Source organism: Zalophus californianus, chromosome 1 (genome assembly GCF_009762305.2).
Source record: "Zalophus californianus isolate mZalCal1 chromosome 1, mZalCal1.pri.v2, whole genome shotgun sequence".
NCBI lineage: Eukaryota > Metazoa > Chordata > Mammalia > Carnivora > Otariidae > Zalophus > Zalophus californianus.
In genome coordinates, this window is record NC_045595.1 from 201,465,774 (window position 1) to 201,479,460 (window position 13,687).

The window sequence follows — 13,687 nt, forward strand, 5'->3', positions numbered from 1 at the left end:
AGAGAAATAGCAGTAACCAAACAGCTGGAAAACTGCAAAAGAATCATTCTGACTTAGAACAGAGGCAGTGAGGGTTATGAGCAATATATCATAATGCCTTTAGGTGCTTAGAAGACACATGACATCAAAGTATCCTGAACACAGAGTGCTTGTCCATGTGTATGTGTTTTCTGCACAGCTTAGGAATTCCACAAAATCTGACATCACTAAGAAGAACATCCCCCCACCCCCGCCTGACAGCACTGAAGATTTCTAGTAATGTATAGAATGATATTGAAAAGAGAGCAGGTGTTAACATGGAACATTGAATTTTGTAGTGGGAAATTATCTTCATTAGAATGTAGAGTGTCTAAAGTGATGTGATTATGTTGGATTTTAAGTCAAATGGAAGCACGGACTAAGCAAAACCCATATCACTTGAAGGAGTTATAATCTTTTTAAGATTTTATTTTTTCTTTCTTTATTTTTTATCTATTTATTATTTATTTATTTTTTGCGAGAAAGAGCATGTGAGCAAGCAAGCATGGTGGGGTGGGGGACGTAGAGGGAGAAGCAGGCTCCCTGCTGAGCAGGGAGCCCATGGGGACTCAATCCCAGGCAGAGGCAGAACGGACTGAGCCATCCAGACGTCTGAAGCAGTTATAATCTTTTTTAATTTTTATTTATTTTTATTTTATTTTATTATGTTATGTTAGTCACCATACAGTACATCATTAGTTTTTGATGTAGTGTTCCATGATTCATTGTTTGCATATAACACCCAGTACTCCATTCAATACGTGCCCTTTTTAATACCCATCACCAGGCTAACCCATCCCCCCACCCCCATCCCCTCTAGAACCCTCAGTTTGTTTCTCAGAGTCCATAGTCTCTCATGGTTCAAAGCAGTTATAATCTTAAAGCATCAATAAGTCTTAGGTGTAATGGAACATGGTATGAAGTAAATAATTCCATGGGGAAATTGTTCTTTTTTTTTAAAAGATTTATTTATTTTATTTGAGAGAGAGGGAAAGAGTTGCTTGGGGGAGGGGCAGAGAGAGAGAGAGAGAATCTCAAGCAGGATTCACGCTGAGCATGGAACCTGACACACAGTTCATTCTCACAACCCTGAGATCATGACCTGAGCCAAAATTAAGAGTCAGTCACTTAACCAACTGAGCCACCCCAGTGCCCCAGAAAATTTATTTGTTGTAAAAACATTAAGATATTGAAAAACTTGGAAATAAATTGTGTTGAAATGAATGAAAAGAAATGAACCCATTTTTATATTTGTGGAAAATGTTTATTAGAGACTATGCCCCCAAATTATCACAGAATAGATACAGAAAGAGGTTACATGTCAGTAATGTTATAAGATTGAGAATGTTCGGCTTGACTAGTGAAGGTCCCATTCAGGAACATATGTCTCCACCCACTCAAGATATCAGTCTACATTGCAGTATCTTCTTCATTGTTCTCTCAAAAATTTCACTGCTGATTTTGAAGGAAACGAAAGAACTATTCATTAAAAATTATTAAAAAGTGATAAGTGGGTAATAAAAAATATTAGAAAAATCCAGAAGACCAATACGTCCTATAGAAAGTGGGATGAAAGTAACCACAACCATAACCACCATAGGCACCAAGGCCATAGATGGAACCATAACCATAGCCCAGGCCACCATAGCCACCAAGGCCACAGCCAAGACCACCATTGTGGTTGCCGTAGTAGTAGCTCATTGAGTCAGGGCTTGAGGATTTGGTTTGATATTGAGGTGAGTTTCTTGAGACTGAATATCACCACCTGTGCCTGGACTTTTATACTCCCTCAGTGTGGGTGTGGTAAACCACAACACATGAGCTTCATTCTTTTTGAAAATCCATTTTTGGTGAAAACAGTACGATCAAGCCATACTTTTCCTATAAAGTAGTCCCAAAGATGCATGCATATATTTTTCCTTTGAATTTAGTTTAATTTTCATTCCTCAGAACCAGGCTTTGTATTGAATAATTATTTTCATGTCTTCAAAGCTTATGTTTTCACATATTTCTATATCTACATCATAATAATCAGGCTTCCTTACTTTAGAGAACTTGAGATTTTGATATTTGTCAACGACATCCCCATTTTGCCTCAGATAGGATTCTCTTCAATGATGATTCCTCCTTCACATTTATGATTAAATAAACTAGGGTAAATTTACTGAACAGTCATAAATGATTGCAAAGCCTTGTTTTTCAGAAAGGAAATAGGAACAAGTATGTGCTTTTACTTTCTTGTTTGCATGTTTGTTCCACTCAGCACTTTCACACTTGTAAAGATAATATTCATTATTCAGTACTCTTGTCATAAAAAAATTCAAGCCTGCTTTCTCAAGTTTCTTCCTGCTGCAACTTGTATTAAACCTCCACTCTTCCTACAAGAGCCTCTTGAATCGTTTTTTAAAACTTTAAATGCCTTTCTCACTCAGGGCTTTTACTCAGACGTTCTCTCTCATTCCAAAGTAGCCCCCCTTCTCCTTCTAGCTCCCTTCAACATTTCTAGTTTACAAATGCCTACTACATGCCTCTAATCTTCCATATTGACACTGCCTCCTGAAGAATTTGTTTTTCATTTTTTAACTGGCTACTGGGACTGGTTTAAAAATACTTTGAGGCCACAGACCTGTTGCCTAATGTGATGATTTGTAAATACGTATTTGTTGATTTTTTAAATTTCTTTTTTCTTGAAATGCCAATTTAATTTTTATATGCATCTCTTTTAAGAGAGTTATTTATACACAGGGATGCTTCATATTTCAAACTGCACAACAGAATCACAATTAAATGTTCCTATTTATATTTTATTATGAGAAAAAAACTATGCTAAGCCTTTGGGCAGGGAAATGATAGATGATAAATATATAAATGATCACTCCATGTACTTTAAATCCTATAATTTCATTATACTCACAAAGGAGTTAATGTACACGTCTCTTCATGCTGCATGTACGTGTGTGTATTTGGTGTGTGTGAATGAATACATACACATGATTTTTTTCTTATGAACAACATAAAAGAGCGTATGGAGGAGTTAAAGGGATGGATAGTTACACTGATTTCAAGACTGAATCAGAGGAATTAACTGTTATAGTGCTGGCATGTCTTGTAAATAATTCTGAGACGTATACAATGAGTTTCATCAAGAAGAATATATAAGAATTCTTCAAAGTAGAAGAGAGGAGGAGGTTTCAGCAAAGAAAAACAGTTTCAGCTTATGATCCGAGACAAAGGTAAGCGAGGTGTGTCCTCAATGAACAAAACACTGTGGCTCATGCACAGAGTTTAAAGAATAATTGGTGGTTGGGAAGCATATTAACTTAAGACCAGGGTGGGCCATACATTATATGCTATAGTTTTGTTTAGGGCAATGGCATCAAAGAAGTGATGTTTTAGGAAGATGTATTTTCTCTGCAATGTGGATTGTATCATGAATCCTTGAAAGCAAGAGGACCACTTGAAAAGCTCTTATTATATCCTCTTATAGAATGAAATAAAAAAATGGACTGGAAAGGATAAACCTAAGATATATTATTAAAAATCAATAACATGTGCTGATATTTAGAGACAAGTATAAAACTTATAAGCCATAGTTATTATTTTTCTTTATGTTTAAATTAAACTAAAACCTGTTCTTCAGGTTAGCTTTATTTAAAATATATATATATATCAGGCTCTAAGATTGCTCAATACGTTTATTTAAAATGCATAAATTTATAATTGTGGTGAAATTCATTTCTTTGGATTTCTAGTCAGTCATCCAAACAGTTGGAAGGGAAATATGTTTGTAAACATCCAGGAATAAGAACTCATCCAGACAACTTAACAGCAGATTTTATTTGTCTATTTATTTGAGAGAGTGTGTGCATGTACATGCGCACACATGCACATGAGAGGGAACATGCACACATGCACATGAGAGGGAAGGGGGTAGGGGAGTGGGACAGCGACAGAGTCCCAAGCAGACTTCCTACTGAGCGCAGAGCCCAACGCGGGGCTCGATCCCAGGATCCTGAGATCATGACCTGAGCGGAAACCAAGAGTCAGAGGCTTAACCGACTGAGCCACCCAGGCACCCGCGGGCAACTTAATTATAATAATAAAAAGAAAACCTTATAAAAATAAATATTTTGGTGCTAAAACCCACTCTGGAAAGCCATTTTGGTTCTTTTACTCAGAATTTAAGATGTAATTATCTGCTGTCCAAGAAGTAAATTTTGAGGTGTTTCTTGGTAATTATAATTAATATATGAGTAGAAATTATATAAAAGTATAACTAGATAAGATCAACCATATGGTGTTCTTGTAACAAGGGATATTCACTTGGAAATCAAAGTGGCAGTGTAGATGCAATAGGTGGGATCAAACTTTTTTGTAGTCACGTATTTATTTCTCTGTTCCTATAATCGAAGGTGACAATTTTATTGAGGCCTCTGACCCTGAAAATATGGACTCCACTCACATTTCTGTTCCTTATCATCACTCATATAATCAGTCTGCATCGCATTTTTGAAATTTATCTCCTTAAACACCTGTGGCTTTCTATTCTAAACCCACTTGTGAGGGCACCTGGGGGCTCGGTCGTTAAGTGTCTGCCTTTAGCTCAGGTCATGATCCCAGGATCCTGGGATCGAACCCTGCATCAGGCTCCCTACTCGGCAGGAAGCCTGCTTCTCCCTCTTTCTTTGCCCCTGCTTGTGTTCCCTCTCTCACTGTTTCTCTCGGCCAAATAAATTTAAAAAATCTTCAAAAAAAAAAGATAAAAATAAAATGAAAACAAAAATAAACCCCACTTGTGGACACCATATTTGAGTTGGGACTTTTTTGCCAAGTGCCAAGATTCCAGCATTTTATCTGGCTTTCAGTGATTTTTCTCTTAAACTCATTTTTTTTCTATGCCACTACTGTTTTTAAATTTATGACAATATGAAATAAAAATCATTTTACTTACTATTTAAGGATGTTCATTTGCTATGTTCACTCTAAATAACCCAATATTGACCCTAAATCTTTAGTTCCTTCTTTATCCTCTGGGCAATATTTTCTTCTTCCCCATGACAGTGCACATGCCATTCTCTTCTTTGGCTATGACCTTTCTCTAACGTATTTAAAATAACATTTTAGCAAGGTGCACATGGAGTTCGATTCTATTCAGTATATCTCCCTACATTCTTTAAGTCCTATAGACCATCTTACAAAATAAAGCAATTGACTTTGCAATTATGGTATGAAAAAAATTTTAAATACAGAAAAGTGGATAGTATAATAGAAACAAATTCCATAAATCATTTGTTCATGTGAAAAAAAACCAATTCAAGGGCGCCTGCGTGGCTCATTTGGTTAAGCATTTGCCTTCGGCTCAGGTCATGATCTCGAGGTCCTGGGGTTGAGCCCTGCATCGGGCTCCCTGCGCAGTGGGAAACCTGCTTCCCCCTCCCCTCCCTGCTCACACTCTCTCTCGCTATCTCTGTCACTATCTCTGTCTCTCTCTCTCAAATAAATAAATAAAATCTAAAAAAAAAATCAATTCAAGGTTGTTTCAAATGTAGCCTGACATGCTTGGCTTGCTGCTGCATCATTTTGAGATGTTCTGCTTTTTGGATCCATAAATATTCCAGTGTATATCTGCTCGGTGTAAATATTCTTTCTTTTAAAAAGTAATAGGTGTATGATTTTTAATTATTGTGTATTCCCTGGAATTTAAGACTCAATATCTAAAGTTTTCTGTCAGGCTGGATTTAGCACTGTATAAACAACTGCTAATGATCAAATTGAAGAGTCGTGTTTCTTTCTTCCTTTCTTTCTTACTTTCTTTCTTTCTTTCTTTCTTTCTTTCTTTCTTTCTTTCTTTCTCTTTTTGTCAAATTTTTATTTGAATTCTAGTTAACATGGAGTGTAATATTAGTTTATTTAGTGATTCCACACTTAAATACAACACCCAGTTCTCATCACAAGTGCCCTCCCAATACCATCACCCATCTAACCCATCACCCACCCACCTCCCTCCAGCAACCCTCAGTTTATTCTCTGTCATTAAGAGTCTGTTTTGTGGTTTGCCTTGAAGAGTCCTGTTTCAAGCTTGAACCAGTGAAACACATTATCTAAATCATTCCTCAATTTCACTAAGTCATCAAAAATATCAACACAAACTATTAGCGTGTGAACACATTACAGGAGTACTAGTGAGAATCACTGGAGATCCATGAAGACTTGTGTAACTTACCTAATTAAATGAGAGTTATGTTGGTAATCACATCATGTTTAATTAAAAGATGAAGGGGTGCCTGGATGGCTCAGTTGTTTAACCGTCCGACTCTTGATTTCGGCTCAGGTCATGATCTCAGGATTGTGAGATGGAGATGGGCTCCGTGATGGGTGTGGAACCTGCTTAGGATTCTCTCTCTCTCTCTCTCTGCCCCCCTCTCTCGGCAGTCCCTGCTCATGCTCTCTCTCTGCCTCTCTATTAAAAAAAAAAAAAAAAGATGAGATTATGGAACTCAAGTCACTAAAATATGATATAAAAATGAATAGCCAGTCTCAGATTTGAGGAAAGACTATAAAGAAAATACCTGCAATAAAATCCCTCTCAAGACTTAAATGAGGAAGAAATGCCAGTTTTCAACCTGAATTGGAAACAATGATAGAAACATTGATTCAAGCTCCTTTATTTTTTACAATTTATGAATAGCAGTAGGGTAAAACCCAAAAAGTTAAATAGTTACATATCATGATGTTAAAATAATAAAGTAAGTCTGAACACACACACACACAAGTTTCTCAGGCTCTCTGTTTCTTTTATAAAAACAAAAGGTGATAGTGTGGGCAGTGTGAATGTTTAGGGATACCGGGTATGGATGGGGAAGACTCAAACAATGTGTACCCCTGTCATTGCTTTCTGAGGAGGCATCTGATAGAGGGATGCCCTGAATGAGTTTGAGCAAAAAGGCATGCACAGCTCTTCCTTACAAAGCTGTTAAAAGTAAGTTTATTTTTTAAATTTAATTTTATTTATTTATTCGAGAGAAAAAGAGAGGGATGAGTGGGTGAGGGGCAGAGGGAGAAGCAGACTCCCCACCAAGCCGGGAGCCCGATGTGGGACTCGATCCTGGGACCCTGGGATCATGACCTGAGCCAAAGGCAGACACTCAACGGGCTGAACCACCCAGGTGCCCTAAAAATAAGTTTTTAAAGAGCAAATGTGCTCAAAAATATTTTTCCTGATATGCTGAGGTCAAAGTACTTATTACATTAAGTTAATAACTTTGCAAAAGAAGTACTCTTATATTTTCAAGAATAAGATTATATCCAAATACATGATTCTACAGGATGTTGAATCAAAAAGGGAGCAATATCCGAGCAAGTTATCACATGAGATATATATAGGAGTTACTGGCTAACAGTTAATAAGATCAGCTCTAAGGAAGTAAATAATTGTGTGGGGAAGCCGTGTTTCAAAGAAATATATTGCTCAAATATGCTGAAATTATGAATAGCAGGTGACTTCAGGTGGGCAAATATGAATGAAACAAGATTTAGAAAATTTACGAAGTTTATTGGAGAATATGCACAGCAGTATCACAGAGGAGATGAAGAAAGAAGCTACATGTCAATAACACAACAGGAGTGAAGATAGCCTGGGTGATGAATTCTGGATCAGGGAAATAGATCATTGCAGATGAATAATGTTTTCAGTAAAGTCCAGAGGACCAGTATCTTCCACAGAAGGAAGGACAAAAGTAGCCACAGCTGGAACCACCATAGCCACCAAGGCCACAGATGGAACCATAACCATAGCCCAGGCCACCATAGCCACCAAGGCCACAGCCAAGACCGCCATAGTAGTTGCCATAGTAGTAGCTCATTGTGTCAGGGCTCGAGGATTTGGTTTAAGGTTGAGGATGACTTTCCAGAGAATGAATATCACCATCTGTGCCTGGACTTTTATACTCCCTCAGTGTCGGTGTGGTAAACCACAACATGTGAGCTTCATTCTCTTTAATAATCAATCTTTGGTGAAAAACAGTACAATTAAGCCAAACTTTTCTTATTAGGGGTAGCTTCAAAAATGCATGGAATGTTTTATTTTTCCCTTGAAAATATTTCAATTCTCATTTTCCTTTCATCAGACTTTAAAATTACACATATTTCTAGTTAAAATATAATTGTTAGGCTCCCTTGCAATACATAGACCATTTCTGGCATTTTTCTGAGATTTTAGTCATTGCCACATATCTTCTTCATGTTTCCTTACACTCAGTTTTTGTCTATTTTAAGTATTATGTTTTCTGTCTCTTTTTCTCTTTGACTTTTAATAAACCAGGGTACTGAGTATTAAATAATCATGAATGATGGAAATTAATCCAAATTAATCCAAAAATTAAAGACAGCTTATTCAGAAAAAAGTAGAAAATATTTTCCAGTCTTTTTTGTTTGTATTTTCTCTGTGATCACATTTCAATCTCTTTAATTTGTAAAGACGATCTCTATAGGAGGATATTGAAGTCACAATATAAATAGTACTTCTTGTATAAGTTTCTTAGGACTGATGTAAAAATTACCACAAATTGGGGATCTTAAAACAAGAGAAATTTACGTTCTCACAGTTCTAGAGGTTAGAGGTCCAAAGCCAAGATACTGGCAGTGCCATGCTTCCTATGAAGCCTCTAAGGGAGGATCATTCCTTGCCTCTGCCCAGCTTCTCATGGTGTTGGCAATTCTTAGCATTTCTCATCTTGCTGTTACATCACTTTATCTCTGCCTAGATCATCACACGGCTTTCATCCTTTGTGTGTGTGTGTGTGTGTGTGTGTGTGTGTGTGTGTGTGTGTGTGTCTAAATCTCTGAACACCAGACATTGAATTCTAATCTTAATTCCTGATTCTAATCCTAATCCGGTATGACCTCATGTTAATTTGACTATGTCTATAAAGACCCTATTTCCAAATAAATTCACATATATAAGTACCCCAGGTTAAGATTCCAAGATTCTTTTTAGGGGATATAATTCAATCCCTCAACACTGCCTTTCCTGTGAAACACACCTCTTCTGTCAAACTGTATTGCAACAATTTAGATGAGTGCCCTTCCTGTGTAGTTCTAGGTTAGTGCCAGGGTTGAAAGAAACATTTTGCATGAGATTTGGAAGACAGAAATTTAACAAAAGCTGGGGTGCCTGAGTGCCTCAGTTGTTAAGCGTCTGCCTTTGACTCAGGTCATGATCCCAGGGTCCTGGGATGGAGCCCCACGTCAAGCTCCCTGCTCAGCGGGAAGCCTGCTTCTCCCTCTCTCACTCCCCCTGCTTGTGTTCCTGCTCTCACTAACTCTCTCTGTCAAATAAATAAATAAAATCTTAAAAAAAAAAAAAGAAATTTAACAAAAGCTTAATTTCTCAGCCCTACCTTTTCTGAGGCAGGAAAGCTAGAGGGGGTTGGGTAGGAGGAATGCCCTTCCCCCAGGGCTCTAGGGCAAGGCTCTGGTAGTCCATTGCCCTTGGTCTAGACCTCTACCCTTACAGGGAAAGCTCTGGGTGTGTTTCACAAGGATTACTCTTCCTCTCCCCCAATCAGAGAAAAGAGCGTATCTTTCTCAAATGTTCACAGTGAGACCCCATTGGAGTTCCTTTAGATAAAGTCCATAAAATTGTGGGCCCCTCTGAGATTGAAGCCCTTAGGAATTTCTCACTTTTACACTAACCCACACTTTGCGACCAGCCTTTTGTCAAAATTAGTTTCAGTTTATGACTTCTACTGTTGGTAAGCAGATCTCAGCTGTAACTCTGGATTCTCTCATCTCTCTGGATTTTAGGGGTGGTTTGTCCTGCAAACTCAGTTCTCTGTTAGATTCTAGAAAAGCTATTGCTTTTTGGTTCGTCCAGGTCTCTCTTGTTGCAAGGACCAGAGTGACAAGTTCCATGCACCTGCTATGTCAGAGCTATGACGGGAAGTTCTAAACATTTATTCAATAGAAAACAGAGCAGTTATTTATAGGATGAAAGAATTTACATTATGGGTTACACAAGGAAAGGATTACAGATGAAATGAAGAGTCATTCACTCAAACGTTAAGCTGTATTGAATATCTGGAATATGAAAGTTATTTCACTTTGCTTTGGAAAAAGTAGATGATAAAAGGGAAAGATATAAATGGCCACTCACGGTCTTCGAAAGCCCTCCCTTGAGCTGTATCTCAGAATATGTGTGTCTGGGGTGCCCACGGTTTTCTGAGTATTTTAGGCTATATGCAGGGAGGAGGTTGGGCAGGGAAGAGATTGAACCACAGGAGTGAATATGGAGAAATGCAGATAGACACCCTTATTTCAAAAGCAGTTTAAAAGAGCTTAAGATTTCCATGGGCTAGATTCACTCATCAAAGAATTCTATAGAAGGTGGGACACACTGGTTAAGAAAGATAAGAAGTAAAAGACTCAATAAAACATCAAAGGGAGGGGGAGAAACCAGAAGGAGGCAATGACTTAAACTAATGTTCTGAGGCAAGACTAGGCTCTGTGTAGCCTCCATGAGCAAGGAGCAAAGCGGATATAAACACTATTAAATCTGGGAGGTAAACAGGTTCCTGTACAAGAAGGGAGTGGCAGAGAAAGGCAAATAATGATCTCATCTGGAGGTGGAATCATAGAACAGAGAGTAGAATGGTGGTCCCCAGGGGTTTCAGGCTTGGGAAAATGGGGAGATGTTGGTTTAAAGGCCATAAACTTCTAGTTAAAAGATGAATAAATTCTGGGGATCTAATGTACAGCATGGCTGTAGTTAACAGTACTGTATTTGTACTTGGGAAAGTTGCTAAGAGAGTACATCTTAAATGTTCTCACCCCACACCCCCCAATACACACACACACACACACTCAAGGTAATTATACGTGGTGATGCAAGTGTTAACGAACAGTAATAATCAGGAAATAAATAGTTATACTGGTCAAAAATAAAATACACAGTGAAAAATGTTGTTTTATTAAAATACATATGTGTAGATTATATAAAATCATTGTCCACTAACAAGTAAATTTAAACAAAAATACCCCCAAATTTTTGTTTTTACCAAACAAAAATATTAGTGTGTAGTTTTGCCGTGTTTCACTGTTTTGATTTTGAAAAACACACATACATACACACTCCAACTAGGCCATGTTACTGTTGACTTTCCTTCCTTCCTTCTTCCTTCCTTCCTTCCTTCTTCCTTCCTTCCTTCTTTCCTTCCTTCCTTCCTACCTTCTCTTTCTCTTTTTTATTTACTAAAGAAAAGATATGTCTGAATATCAATGTGACTTCCTAAATTTAGCTTTTCTTCAGTATCGTCCCCTCAAAGTGTACAAAATATGAAGGAAACAAACCCTGTTACCAAAGTTCTTTGTAAGCTGTATTCTTTTTGAGAATTCAATACCTCTCCTCAAATGGCCGTTTTTCCATTATTTCACAGATACTATATTCTGTTCTTTATGCCCATGACAGTGTCATTTTGTTCTCTTCTTCCAATATTCCTTTTCCCCACTAGTTCAAATTCATTTTTTAAAGTGCAGAAGCTGTGACTTTCCTATGCCACACAATGGAACATTAACTTATAGTCATATTTTCTAACTGATTTTATTACAAAAAGAGGTAATATTAGAATATACAGTATGGTAAAAGGAACCATTATATACAGAACTCATCTTCAGACATGAGGTAAATGGTGACAAACAATACTAGTAAGTCATGCCTTTCTTATTAAGGGTAATTTCAAAGATACAAGAAGAAATTTTTCCTTTGAAATGTTAATCTCTCAGAACCAGTTTTAGTAAAAAATAATTATTTTCCTAACTTCAAAGCTAACATTTACACATATTTTCACATGAAAATCTTAGTATTTAGGCTCCTATTTCACATAGGTTGGGGTTTTTTTTTTCTGTCATGAAACTTTATTTTTTTGTTGTTTTATTTTAATTCCAGTTAGTTAACATACAGTGTAATATTAGTTTCAGGTGTACAATATAGTGATTCAACACTTCCATACAACACCTGGTGCTCATCACGACAGGTGGACTCCTTAATCTCCATCCTCCCCTCCCCCCTCAACCACCAGTTCCTTCTATTTCTTAGTTTCTCTCTCTCTCTCTCTCTCTCTCTCTCTTTCCTTTTCTCAAAGACTGAGGTTTTTCATCATTGTCAAATTATGTCTCCTTCACATTGTCTTAGACTGGAATTTCATTAAACACAATATTTTCTCAATATTTTCTTCTCTGTGATTCATTAAGTTAATGTAATGATTATGGGGGGAATCTCAATGAATATTCTTACTTTGACAACACAAGAATGTTTTTATATAAAAACATGCTTATGTAAAAAGATGAATAAGTACTTATCTTTTCCTCTTTGCTTGTGTATTTTTGGGGATAATTTTCTAAGTACCTTTATATTTGAGACAATATTCAAATCTTGTCAAAACACCACCAAAGGCTAATTTTTCAATACCTTTTCTCCTAAAACCTTATGTGTAACATCAATTCTACCTAGATGAGTCCTCTCAAATTGTTTCTTAAAACCGCAACTGGTTTTCTTTCTCTATACTTTTCCTCAGAACATTTTACTCATCATGAAGTTTTTCCTGATAGCGTCCCTCAATAATTTTCGCCCATAAGTACCTACTGACCCTCTTCAACTCTTCTATGTGTTATTCATTTGACTTTGCCACCTTGGAAAACAAGTTTTCCATTTTGTAACCATTATAAACTCTTTGAGTTCAAGGATTCGATATTTACATCCTTGAGACCTAATATATCTTGTAAAAGTACACATAATAAATATCTGTGAACTTTTGAAATTTATGTTTTCCTGAAACACCAATTTAAATATATAGTATTATTTTATAGAAGACATGGTAGGTATTTACATGAAGGAACACCAAATTTCAAGTTTCAAAGGGAACGGATTATGAAAAAAAATTATATTCAATCAACAAAACAAAGTTTAATTGAATTTTTATTATTGAAAAGGTATTTGAAGGGCTTTAGGGCTGGGATATGGTTGATAGTAAATATACAAAGGACTACACCATGAACAAGAAAAGCTCACCATTTAATTGTAGCAAAAAAAATATGGATGTAGATGTATTCTATGTATTGCATTTGAGTGTGTAAATATGCATATGTGTGGTTTTGTATCAATACAGGATGGCAATTTAGAGAAGAGCAAAATGAGGAGTAGCTGATTTTAAATGTAGTTTAAAGGAGTTAGCTATTATTGTGATAGCTGAATTGTCCCACAGAATAAATCAGAGAAGATGTAAATCTAGCAGTATGGGTAAAAATACAATAGACTAAGAAGACAAGTGCAGATTCCTTCAAGGCACAATGGCTTCAGTGAGTAATTGGAGACAAAAGCAAGCAAGGTTTGTCTGCAATGAGCAAAACACTATAATCTTAGCACTGAGTTTAAGAATAGCTGATGATTGGCAAATAAATTAGGTTAGAATCAGGGTGAACTATGAATTACATTCTATGTTTTTATCAGGGCACTGAGAAGAGTGAAGTGATAATTTAGGCAACTTATATTCTGTGAAGTCTGAATTATATATAAAAATCTTGAAAACAGAAGCCTACTTTAGGATGGTAAAGGCTGAAATTAAGTTGCAATAAAAGTAGTAGACACACACACACACACACACACACACAAGTAGTA